The sequence below is a fragment of the Hordeum vulgare genome, chromosome 6H (assembly GCF_904849725.1).
Source record: "Hordeum vulgare subsp. vulgare chromosome 6H, MorexV3_pseudomolecules_assembly, whole genome shotgun sequence".
Lineage (NCBI taxonomy): Eukaryota > Viridiplantae > Streptophyta > Magnoliopsida > Poales > Poaceae > Hordeum > Hordeum vulgare.
In genome coordinates this window covers 266,274,038-266,288,179 of record NC_058523.1, presented here as the reverse complement: position 1 = coordinate 266,288,179, position 14,142 = coordinate 266,274,038, and positions in this window count along the sequence as shown.

The window sequence follows — 14,142 nt, the reverse complement described above, 5'->3', positions numbered from 1 at the left end:
TCTCCCACACTACAAGAGGATCCCGATCGGAGATCTAGGATCGAAAGAACTCTGGGAATTTGGAATGGAGAAGGTCCTCGCGTTCCCAAGTGGTTTCTTTGTCGGAATTATGAGACCGTTTAACTTTCAGGAACTTGATAGACTTGTTGCGGGTCTTGCGCTCAGTCTCTCCAAGAATTGCAGTTGGATGCTCATGGTAGGATACGTTTGGTCGAAGATCATTATTTTGGAGGTCAACTGTGCGCACGGGGGTCTTGAAACACCTCCAGAGCTGACAGACATGAAACACATCATGCACATTGTAGATATTGGATGGAAGGTCTAACTATTAAGCAAGGTGACCTCTCTTGCCAACAATCTTAAAAGGACCAAAAAAGTGACGAGCAAGCTTTCCTTTGATGCCAAAATCATCAATTTGAGAAGTCATGTAACAATGCTTGCTATCGTAGTAGCTCTTGTGACGGGACTGAGCCCCTTTGAGATTATCCTGAATGACACAACACATATCTTCTGTTTTAGCGATCTTGTCATTCCCAAGAATCTGATGCTCACTAGTCTCAAACCAATTATGCGGGGTACCACATCCTTCCATATAGAATCTCGAATGGGGCCTTGCCTGAGCTTGCTTGAAAGTTGTTGTTGTATGAGAACTCGGCAAACGGGAGGCAGTCTTCCCACTTCATGCCAAAAGAAATCACACAAGCTCTGAGCATATCTTCAAGAATTTGATTCACTCTCTGCACTTGACCACTAGTCTAAGGATGGAAGGTTGTACTGAAGTGGACCTTAGTGCCCATCGCAGTCCAAAAGGAATCCAAGAACATGGAAGTAAAGATGCTTGCACGATCTGAAGAAATGAGCATTGGAACACCGTGCAAAGAAACTATCCTTGAACTGTATAGCTCAGCCAGCTCAACTGCCAAGATAGATTCTTTGACCGGAAGGAAATGAACAACTTTAATAAACTTGTTGATGACCAGAAAGATGGCATCGTTGGCCCTCTTGGACTTAGGAAACCTAGTGACAAAATCCATCTGCACATGATCGAATTTCCACTCGGGTATAGGCAAAGGATGAAGGAGACATGTTGGACGGTGATGTTCCGCCTTCACCTTGCGACACACATCACACTTGTTCACGAACTGAGAAATTTCACGTTTCATGCGAGTCCACCAAAAGGTTTGCTTCAGATCTTGATACATCTTAGAGCTTCCTTGATGTATCAAAAAGAGGGAATTATGGGCTTCATCCATGATAACTTTCCTGAGCTCCCCTTTCAGGAAGCCAAGGCGGTCCTCGAAGAACAAGGTATCTCTGTCATCAACACGGAAGCACTTATACTTTGGAATGCTCTTTCCCAAGCCAATCTTCACTTTCTTCACCATAGGATCAAGAAGTTGAGCTTGGCGGACTTGGTCTTCCAAGGTAGGAGAAATCTAGAGATTAGCTAGAAATCCCACGGGTACTATTTGAAGGTTGTGTTCGTGAAACATTCACAAAGATCAGGTTGGATTGGCTTCAAAATGAGACTGTTGCAGTAAGACTTTCTGCTCAAAGCATGTGCAATCACATTTGTTTTGCCTGGAGTATAGTCAATGCTTGGATTATAATATTGGAATGTCTCAACCCAGCGAGTCCGACGAAGATTGAGATTCGGTTGAGTGAAGATGTATTTGAGACTCTTGTCATCAGTGTGGAATTCAACGTGTCTTACCAACAAGAGGTGTCTCCAAGTCATCAAATCATGGACCACTGCCGCCAACTCAAGATCATGATTGGGGTGGTTTTTTTCACTTGACTTCAATTACCTCTAGGTATAAGCTACCACTTTCTTATCTTGCATCAGAACGGCACCAAGACCTTGGAGAGAGGCATCATAGAACACTTGGAAAGGCTTGGAATCATCAGGAGGAGTAAGAACTGGAGTTGTGGTGAGCTTCTCCTTGAGTGTATTGAATGCCAAGTCACCCTCTGGATACCACACATATTTCAAGATCTTCTCGAGAAGGTTGGACAGAGGCTTAACAATCTTGGAGAAGTTTTCAATGAACCTTCTGAAATAGCTTCAAGACCGAGAAAGCATCGAAGATGCTTCACATTCTGAGGAGTATCCCATTTAACAATGGCCTGAACCTTTACAGGATCCACCGTGATGCCCTCGGCACAGATGATGTGTCCAAGGTACAACACTTCCTTGACCCAAAACTCAAAGTTTCAAAACTACACATAGAACTTGTGCTCTCTTAGCTTATCAAGCACATGTCGGAGATGTTCTTAATGTTCTTCGTCAGTTTCCAGAAAGACCAGAATGTCATCAAGATACATCAAGGCAAACTCATTCTTGAAGGGAGAGAAGATATAATTCATCATCCAGGACGAAGTTGGAGGAGAATTGGCGAGACCAAAAGACATCCATGTGTACTCATAAGAGCCAAAGATTGTCCCGAAAGAAGTCTTGGGAATATCTTATTCGCGAATGTGGATCTGATGATAGCCCATCCGGAGATCAAACTTAGAGAAATTCTTGGCCCCTTTAAGTTGCTCGAACAATTCATTGATGTTGGGAAGTGGATACTTGTTCTTGATTGCCTTCAAATTCATTGGACGATAATCGACACAAAGTCGGTCCATGCCATCCTTTTTCTTGGCAAACATAACACCACTACCCCAAGGAGAAGAAATTGGTCTGATAAGACCCAAACATTCTTGTTCATCAAGCTGCTTCTTCAACTCTTTCAGATCTTCAGGACCAAACTTATAAGGATGCTTGCAAACCGGTTCAGTTCGAGGCTCGAATTAAATCACGAACTCAACTGGACGGTAATGAGGCATTCTTGGCAATTCTTGTGGAAAGAAATCCACATACTCGAAGACAACAACAACTTGTAAACTGGGTGACATTTCACCCTCCTCATTGAGAGATAAGAGACATATTGTGTTATCGCGAGCAGCAAAAATAATCACGTCCTCTGAAGGATGATTCAATTTGACTTCTTTAGCTACACAATCAATAAATGCCTTGTTCGTCGCGAGGAAATCCATGCCAAGAATAAGATCAATATCGGACTTGCCAAGAACAATTGGTGAAGCTAGAAAGGAATAACTGCCCATCTTGACAAAGGCATACGGAACGACAAAGCGAGAATTCATTTGCAAGACCGATGAAACCAATTTTAATGATGTAGGCAACTCTTGACAACACATTTCATGCTTTGCAACAAAAGGCTTTGAAATGAATAAAGGCGATGCACCAGTGTCAATCAAAAATCTTGTAGGAATAGAATTAACAGAGAGATTACCCATGATCACATCTAATGACTCCAGTGCTTTAGCTGAGTTAACCATGTTCACCCTTGCATACTTTGGATTATGCTTCACCATTGCATTGCATGGAGGCCTGATTGGAGGAGGAAGGAGAAGATGGCGCTGGTTGATGCACTTGTTTGACTAATGACCCTTTTGACCACGCTTGTGACAAGTGACCTCTGACAATGGTCGGAATTGAGTATGAGGAGCTCGTGACTTCTACTGCTGCAACTTTTGCTGGAAGGCTCAGTTGGGTGGGTGGGAAGAGCCACGACCATCAGACTGTTTAAACTGCTAAGGCTACCGAGGAGGAGGAGAAACCTTGTAATTCTGCTGCTTCGAAACGCTTCCTTGAGTTTTCAACCTTGAGCAAAGCTAACTCAGCTCTGAGAGCTAAATCGTAGAAATGGTCGAACTCAGTAGGATCGTGCAAGGCAAGGGGCAACTTCAAATCTTATTTGAGACCACCACGAAACTGATAAATCTTGCTCTTCTAATATGGAACATCTTTCTTGGCATATCGTGCAAGGTTCTGGAACTAGAAGTTATAATCATACACAGAAGAATTCCCTTGCTTCAAGTGCGTGAACTTCTCACGCTTGTCTTCCACTAAGCTAGCTGGAATGTATTGAGCCCTGAAATCATGGCAAAAAGCATTCCCACTTATCACTTTGTCACCTCTGGAATCCTGCAGTTGCTGCCACCATTCTGTTGCCTGACCCTTTAGCTGGAAGATGGCAAACTTGACAAAGTCCTCGGGTTTGACATACTGCACTCAAAGTGTTTGTTCATGTCACGGAGCCAGTCACCCGCATCGAACGGCTTGTCACAAGAGGTGAAGGACCTCAACTGAATTGCTTGAAATTTATTCAGGGTTGCCAACTGCTGCCCATTGTTGAAATTACCCTAGTTACCTTCGTTCCTTTCTTGCATCATCTAAAGCAGCATTTGAGTGTTTACATTGGTCGCAGCCACCAAATCATGCAACACCTCATGAGGAGGAGGCAGAGGCGGTGGGGGTGGTGGAGGGTTTGACTGCTCACCCTCACGACCTGGATTCTGGCGAGTTGGTGGAGCCATCTTGGAGATGGACAACAACATTAGACGAGAGATGAATGTTTAAAGATGACACTGAATCAATGGATAAAAATATCTCAACAATAATTCTTATCAATTGCACTCGAAATAGAATTAGTAAGAATGCTTCCCTAAAATTATTATCGAATACATCTCATTCAAAAGCCACTTGCAATCATCAAGTATGAGCTAGAATTTCTCGGAACAAATGTGTAGCCCACAACATCTGATGAAAGAATTTCCTAAGTTACTAATGGAATTCCCACCTAAGAACTTACGAAAACTTTCTTGATTGTGAAATTAGGTTGCGGGTCCACGAACATACTCAGTGTAATTAGATATACCTTGCCCGCATCTTTTCAAAACACAAGCGAGAAGATCCGCAAGTTCATCTATCTCAGACCCTCGAAAATACAATGATACATAGTATGGTAGTACATCCAAACACTCTCACCAGTACTGGGGATGCCGACCTCATCTCACCACTACTAGTATTGAACCAATTTAGAACATCCTCCGCTCTTAGATAATAAGAAATTTGAATGATAACGATGTGCACAAGAATCCCCTGGAGCTTAACTCCTCGAAACACAGACAGGAGGCAGCAAGACAGAACTCCGTCACATCGGTATAATATAGATTTCAAAATATCCGCATGATCCAAAAATAAATATGAGCAAGAGGAGTAGTAGAATTAAAATTCCTAAGTCGTGAACCTCACCAGAGCAGGGAAGAGGAGTAAACAGAAACCTATTGTCCGATATAACTAAGACTCAAAATTGTTTTTACCAGACTCGAGTCGGCCATGTTCGATCAACCAAAGGCTCCTATCGTCGTAAGGCTCTGATTACCAACTTGTAACGTCCAAGATGCGACAGTTTCCTTATTTGGGGGCGAGGCATCAAAACGGAAAAGGGGCACATATAAGCGTTTCGCAAGAATGGTAAACATTGCATTACATACAAGAAGGGATGAGTATATGAGTTAGCTTACACTCGCCACATAATAAGTTACTAATCCACTCAACATTTATTCAAGCATTCATAAGGCAGGGTCTGACTACGTACAAGATAAACAACAAAAGCACTGTTCCTGCCTTGCTAGGCCTGGATCACGATGAAGGACATCTAGTCATCGAGATACGTCATGTACATACGACCACTGTCCTCATCAAACTCCCACTTCAGGTGAGTAGCCTCGAAAGCATATGTATCTGCTAGACCTGTACCTATTGGGTGGTTGTAGTAATCTGTGAGCCACAAGGACTCATCAATCTGAAGACAATGGTATCGAATCTAACTAAGCTGTTAGGTGGGGATGGGGTAGGTATTTGAGTATGCAGCAGCACTAAGAATTTATGGTGGCTAACTTACGAAGAACAAGTAGTAATTTAGTGGTCTATGCATGACCTTTGTGACTAAGAATAATCACTAAGTGATCCTAAACACCTACTTACGTCACTCATAAGCCCACCATGTTCTTCATCAAAGAAGGAACACTCAAGGAAACAATCATGGCTACCGACAAAGTTGGGATGTTTTAATTTAAGTTATTTCAAGTTATCTAGAACCGGATGTTAACAAAGTTTGTAGGTTTGCCACATAACCGCGGGCACAACTTTCCGAATGTTTTAACCCGGTAGGGGAGTTCTAACTAAACCATCACAAATTACCACAAGCCGCATATAAATCCTCAACCCCAAGATAACCTAAAGTATCACCGAATCCTGATGCATAAGATATATCATTTATGTAAGAAGAAGTGCAGCAAGACCACCCGATGTGTCGACGAACCCGATAAGAGCCGTGTATCTCGTTCTCCGGACATGACGGATTGTCCAAACTTCTGGTAGGCCAATCGCAGAGTTGCCCCTGGCAGGCACGGGCGGTTGATAGTTTGGACCAACACTCATGAGGAGCACAAGCTAGGGGATTGATTAAATTGTCCTAGGTGAAACTATTCCCTATGCTTTTATTATTAATTTGTTAGAAAATATAGTAACAAATTTGGGTCTTGCCAGACAAGCCTTAGACTAAACGATTTACCAAGGGGGTCCCCATAACAACCCCGAGCGTCTTAGGAGCGCTCAATTATGGAATAAAACACCGGTAGCCGAAACTAAGGTGGAAAAAGTGTAATAAGTCACCGGGCATAAGGCCAGGCCTTCCGCCTATTACCAAGTATATAGGTGCATTAATTAAATATCACGAAATCAGATTATAATCAAATTGCCCATGTTATCACATGGACCAGCTTGCACATGCAACTAGCAATGCTATAAGATAGTTGAGCAAGCACTACTTAGCCAAACAATATTTTGCTAGGAGGTGAAGGTTTAGAGGTTTTCGTGGAAATGTTTGGAGGCTTAATATTCAGGTGGTAGGCAGCGATTATGTCACAGCCCTAGAATAATTGCTTGCAATTAGTTGCATCCTCATCTTGCATCATGTTAAACCCGAATGTTTTTGAAATATGGACTAACAAACCCCTAATACTTCATTGATTAAAACAAATCGAAATTGTGGAGATTTTCAATGAACCCAAAATGGCTTTAAAAAATGTTCAGATTTTGTGATAAATGTTGGAAATAACATTTCAGTAATGAAATTTATTTTTCAAACACTTTTGACATTTTAAATATTTCTCAAACGCCACTGAAATGGTTAATACAAATAACTATAAATATTTTACATCACTCAAAAATGTTGAAATAGTTTTTGGAGTTTGGAAATATTTCAAATATATCTCCTAAATATTTCAAGGATTTTGGTTTAGTTTTTGAGCCAAACAAAAATCAAAAAACAAATGCCAAAAAATGGAAAAGAGAAACAATACGGAACATAAAAAAGAGAGACAGGAGAAGATTACCTCGCCCAGCCGAGCCCACCAGCACGAGAGCTTATTCAACCTTGTGCCAGATGGAGAAGCATGTCGCTGTCAAGCGAGCAACAGCCGACGACCACCTCCTGCTTCGCGCTGGAGGCGCCTCTCTCCCTTAACCCCGCGTCGATGGATGATACTTCCATTTTGCATCATGCTTTCATGTTGATATTTCTCGCATTATGGACTGTTATTATACTTTGTGGTACTATACTTATGCCTTTTCTCTCTTATTTTGCAAGGTTTATTTGAAGAGGGAGAATACCGGTAGCTGGAATTCTGGAATGGAAAAGGAGCAATTCTGAGTCCTCTACTCTGCGCAACTCCAAATGCCCTGAAAATCAACGTGGAATTTTTTGGGAATATATAAAAAATAATGGGTGAAAGAAGTGCCAGAGGGGAGCTTCCTGGGGCCCACAAGCCTGGTGGCCGCGTTCTGCCCCCCTGGTCGCGGCAACATTTCTTGTGGGCACCCTGGTGGCCCACTCGCCCCCCTGTACTGCTATATGAAGGATTTCGTCCGGAAAAAAAATCAGGGCGGAGCTTTTTCGTGGATTCGCCGCCGCCATGAGGCGGAACTTGAGCAGAACCAATCTAGAGCTCCGACAGGACGATCCTGTCGGGGAAATTTCCCTCCCGGAGGGGGAAATTGTCACCATCTTCATCACCAACACTCCTTTCATCGGAGGGGACTCGTCCCCATCAACACCTTCATCAGCACCATCTCATCTCCAAACCCTAGTTCATCTCTTGTAACCAATCTCCATCTCGCGACTCCGATTGGTACTTGTAAGGTTGCTAGTAGTGTTGATTACTCTTTGTAGTTGATGCTAGTTGGATTACTTGGTGCAAGAGTTTATGTTCAGATCCTTGACGCTACTCATTACACCTCTGATCATGATTATGATTATGCTTTGTGAGTAGTTACTTTTGTTCCTGAGGACATGGGATAAGTCTTGCTATTAATAGTCATGTGAATTTGGTATTCGTTCGGTATTTTGATATGTTGTATGTTGTCTTTTCCTCTAGTGGTGATATGTGAACGTCGACTACATAACACTTCACCATATTTGGGCCTAGAGGAAGGTATTGGGGAGTAGTAAGTAGATGATGGGTTGCTAGAGTGACAGAAGCTTAAACCCCAGTCTATGTATTGCTTCGTAAGGGGCTGATTTGGATCCACTAGTTTAATGTTATGGTTAGACGTTGTCTTAATTCTTCTTTCGTAGTTGTGGATGCTTGCGAGAGGGGTTAATCATAAGTGGTATGCTTGTCCAAGTAAGGGTAGTACCCAAGCGTCGGTCCACCCACATATCAAACTATCAAAGTAACGAACGCGAATCGTATGAACATGATGAAACCAACATGACAGAAATTCCCGTGTGTCCTCGGGAGCGTTTTTCCTCCTATAAGAATGTGTTCAAACTTGTCCCTTGCTACAAAAGGGATTGGGCCACTTTGCTGCACCGTTGCTATTACTTTTTACTTGTTACTTTTCACCTGCTACGTTTCACCTCACTACACCATCACTTGTTACCGCTACTTTCAGTGCTTGCAGTTATTACCTTGCTGAAAACCGTTTATCAGAGCCTTCTGCTGCTCGTTGGGTTCGACACTCTTACTTATCGACAGGACTACGATTGATCCCCTATACTTGTGGGTCATCAAGACTCTTTTCTGGCGCCGTTGCCGGGGAGTGAAGCGCCTTTCCTAAGTGGAATTTGGTAAGGAAACATTTATATACTGTGCTGAAATTTATTATCACTTGTTACTATGGAAACTGTTCCTTTGAGGAATTTGTTCGAGGTATCTTCACCATGAACGGAAGCACGAGGAGTTTCTCCTCAACCTAATGTACCTACTGAAAATATCTTTTATGAAATTCCTTCGGGTATGATTGAGAACATGGATCGTCACATCCAGACTTGCATCTAATCTATGTAGATGAAGTTTGTGGTTTATTTAAGCTTGCAGGTTTGCCCGAGGATGAGGTAAAGAAGAATGTCTTTCCTTTATCTTTGAAGGATAAGGCATTGACATGGTATAGGCTATGTGATGATACTGGATCATGGGACTACAATCGGTTGAAATTGGAATTTCATCAAAAGTTTTATCCTATGCATTTAGTACATCATGATCGGAATTATATTTATAACTTTTGGCCTCGTGACAGGTAAAGAGTAGCTCAAGCTTGGCGGAGGCTTAAATCAATGTTATATTCATGCCCCACTCATGAGCTCTCGAGAGAAATTATCACTCAAAACTTTTATGCTCGGCTTTCTCATGAAGAACGTACCATGCTTGAAACTTCTTGTACCGGTTCTTTTATGAAGAAGGATATTGACCACAAGTGGAATTTATTGGAAAGAATCAAATGTAACTCCGAAGATTGGGATATAGAAGAAGGTAAGGAGTCATGTATGAATTTCCAGTTTGATTGCGTTAAATCTTTTGTTGAAACAAACTCTTCTAGAGATTTTAGCGCTAAGTATGGACTTGACTCTGAGATAATAGCTTCTCTATGTGAATATTTTGCTGCTCATATTGATCTTCCCAAAGAGAAGTGGTTTAAGTATCATCCTCCTGTAGAAGTCAACATAGTTAAACCCAATCTAGTTGAAGAGAAAGTCATTGCCTATAATGATCCTATTGTTCCTTGTGCCTACACTGAGAAACCACCTTACCCTGCCTGGAAAAAGGATTATTCTAAAGCTCCAACTGTGATACGTAGGCATTACATTAGACCACTTGCACCCCGTGAGGAAATTAGAGTTGAATCTAGTGTTGCTATTATCAAAGATCTCTTTGCCGAAGACATAGATGGGCATGTTATCAAATTCAGTGAGGACTCCGCTAGAATTACTAAACCTCACGCGAAAGACAAATACGGACCTGTAGTTGGCCTGCCCGTTGTTTCTGTCAAGATAGGAGATCACTGTTATCATGGTTTATGTGATACGGGTGCTAGTGTTAGTGCAATATCCCGGTCCCTTTATGATGAAATCAAAGATGAGATTGCACCTGCTGAGTTAGAACCCATTGATGTCACTATTACACAAGCTAATACATACACTATCTGCCCTGTGGGAATTGTGAGAGACGTAGAAGTCTTGTGTTGTAAGACGAAGTATCCTACTGATTTCCTCATCCTTGCTACTGCACAAGATAGCTTTGTCCCATCATATTTGGTAGACCGTTTCTCAACACTTTCAATGCTCATATTGATTGCATTAAACATACTGTCACTTTTAGTTTCGAGGGTGTGTCTCATGAATTTAACTTCTCCAAGTTTGGAAGACAACCCCATGAGAAAGAGTCGTCTGGTAGGGATGAAATCATTCCTCTTGCCTCTATTGTCGTACCTCCTACGGATCCTTTAGTGAAATATCTGCATGAGCATCAAAATGATATGCATATGGATGAAGGAGATGAGATAGATAAAATTGTTTTAGAACAATATCCTATTCTTAAGAATAATCTGCCTGTTGAACTGCTTGGGGATCCCCCCCCCCACCAAAGGGTGATCCTGTGTTCGAGCTAAAACAGTTACCAGATACTCTTAAGTATGCCTATCTTGATGAGAAGGAGATATATCATGTTATTATTAGTGCTCACCTCTCGAATATCGAAGAGAATAAGTTATTAAAAACTTTGAGGATGCACCGTGCTACTATTGGATATACTCTTGATGATCTTAAGGGTATTAGTCCCACAGTATGTCAGCATAAGATTAAAACAGATCCTAATTCTAAGCCAGTTGCTGATCACAAACGGAGATTAAATCCTAGGATGAAAGAGGTCATGAGAAAAGAAATATTAAAGCTTCTGGAAGCACGAATCATTTATCCTGTTGCTGATAGCGATTCGGTAAGTCCAGTTCATTGCGTACCCAAGAAGGGAGGTATCACCGTCGTTCCTAATGATAAGAATGAACTAATCCCACACAGGATTATTACTGGCTATAGGATGGTGATAGACTTCTAGAAACTGAACAAGGCAGCCAGGAAAGACCATTATCCTTTGTCGTTCATCCACCAAATGCTAGAAAGGCTATCTAAACACACACACTTCTGCTTTCTAGAGGGTTATTCAGGTTTCTCGCAAATACCTGTTGCACAATCTGATCAGGAGAAAACCACTTTCACCTGCCCCTTCGGTACCTTTGCTTATAGACATATGCCTTTTGGCTTATGCAATGCACCTGCCACATTTCAAAGATGTATGATGGCAATATTCTCTGAATTTTGTGAAAAGATTGTTGAGGTTTTCATGGATGATTTCTCCGTTTATGGTTCTTCCTTTGATGATTACCTCAGCAACCTTGATCGAGTCTTACAGAGATGTAAAGACACCAATCTTGTTTGAACTGGGAGAAGTGCCACTTCATGGTTAATGAAGGCATTGTCTTATGACACAAAATCTCTGAGAAAGGCATTGAAGTTGATAAGGCTAAGGTTGATGCAATTGAGAAAATGCTTGCCCCATAGATATCAGAGGTATACGAAGTTTCCTAGGTCATGTTGGTTTCTATAAAAATTTCATTAAAGACTTCTCTAAGATTTCTAGGCCTCTTACCAACCTCTTGCAGAAGGATGTTCCTTTTGTTTTTGATGAGGATTGTGAGGAAGCTTTCGAAATACTTAAGAAGGCCTTGATAACCGCACCTATTGTTCAACCACCTGATTGGAACTTGCCCTTTGAAATCATGTGCGACGCTAGTGATTATGCTGTTGGTGCTGTTCTAGGACAAAGAGTTGACAAGAAGATGAATGTTATTCACTACGCTAGTAAAACTCTAGACAGTTCCCAAAGAAACTATGCCACTACGGAGAAGGAATTTTTAGCAGTCGTGTTTGCATGTGAAAAGTTCAGATCTTATATAGTTGACTCCAAAGTCACTATTCACTCTGATCATGCTGCTATTAAGTACCTTATGGAGAAGAAGGACGCTAAGCCTAGGCTAATCAGATGGTTTCTCCTGCTACAGGAATTTGATCTGCACGTTGTTGACCGGAAGGGTGCTGATAACCCTGTAGCAGATAACTTGTCCAGGCTAGAGAATGTCCTTGATGACCCACGACCTATTGATGACAGCTTTCCTGATGAGCAATAGAATGTCATCCACGCTTCACATAGTGCACCGTGGTATGCTGATTACGCAAACTATATCATAGCCAAACACATACCACCCAGTTTCACCTACCAGCAAAAGAAGAAATTCTTGTTTGATTTGAGACACTACTTTTGGGATGATCCTCGCCTTTATAAGGAAGGAGTAGATGGTGTTATTAGACGTTGTGTGCCTGAACATGAACAGGGACAAATCCTGCAGAAGTGTCATTCCGAAGCCTATGGAGGACAACACGCTGGAGATAGAACCGCTCATCAGGTATTGCAATCAGGTTTCTATTGACCCACTCTCTTCAAGGATGCCCGTAAGTTTGTCTTGTCTTGTGACGAATGCCAATGAATAGGGAACATTAGTAAACGTCAGGAAATGCCTATGAACTATTCACTTGTCATTGAACCATTTGATGTTTGGGGCTTTGATTATATGGGACCCTTCCCGAGTTCCAATGGGTATACTCACATCTTAGTTTCTGTTGATTACGTCACTAAGTGGGTAGAAGCTATCCCCACTAGAAATGCTGATCACCACACCTCTATTAAGATGCTTAAAGAAGTCATTTTCCCAAGATTTGGAGTCCCTAGATATCTGCTAACTGATGGCGGTTCACACTTCATTCATGGTATTTTCCGCAAGATGGCGGTTCACACTTCATTCATGGTATTTTCCGCAAGTATGATGTCAACCATAGAGTTGCATCTCCTTATCATCCTCAGTCTAGTGGTCAAGTGGAGTTGAGTAAATGGAGATCAAATTGATCTTACAAAAGACTATCAATAGATCTCGAAAGAATTGGTCTAGCAAACTTGATGATGCACTATGGGCTTATAGGACTGCTTATAAGAGTGCCCATGGGCATGTTGCCGCATAAAATGGTTTACGGTAAGTCTTGTCATTTACCTCTTGAGCTAAAACACAAAGCTTATTGGGCAATCAAAGAGGTCAACTTCGATTTCAAACTTGGCGGTGAGAAGCGGTTCTTTGATATCGGCTCATTAGAGGAATGGAGGGCCCAGGCATATGAGAATGCCAAGTTGTTCAAGGAAAAGGTTAAGAGATGGGACGATAAAAGAATACAAAAACGTGAGTTCAATGTAGGTGATTATGTCCTGCTAGACAATTCTCGCTTAAGATTCTTCCCAGGCAAGCTTCTCTCTAAATGGGAAGGTCCCTATGTTGTCGAGGAAGTATATTGTTCCGGTGCCATCAAAATCAATAACACGGAAGGTAATTTTCCCAGAGTGGTAAATGGGAAAAGAATCAAGCATTATATCTTTGGTACTCCCATAAATGTTGAGAGAAATATCATCAATATGATAACTCCAGAGGAGTACATAAGGGATCTTTATCAGCCTGTTTCAGACTCTGAAAACAAAGAGGTATGTGTTTCGGTAAGTAATTGGACTCCAAAACTTTTCCAGTAGGAAATTTTCTCCGTTTTGGAATTTATGGAAAAATAGAAAAATAAAAAGCAGTCCGGAGAGCGCACGAGGCGGCCACAAGCTTGGTCGCTGCGCCGCCCCCCCCCCCCCCCCCCGGCCGCGGCTACAGGGCTTGTGGGCACCTCGTTTGCCTCCCAGACTCCGTTTTCTTGCGGAGCACTCCTTCTGGTCGATAAAAAAATCATTATATATACGCCCGAGGGTTTTGATCTCCGTATCATGCAGTTTTCCTCTGTTTTTCGTTTCGATCCTGTTTCTGTTGTAGATCTAGATCGTCATGACTTCCCCAAAAGCTCCTAAGGACAAGAT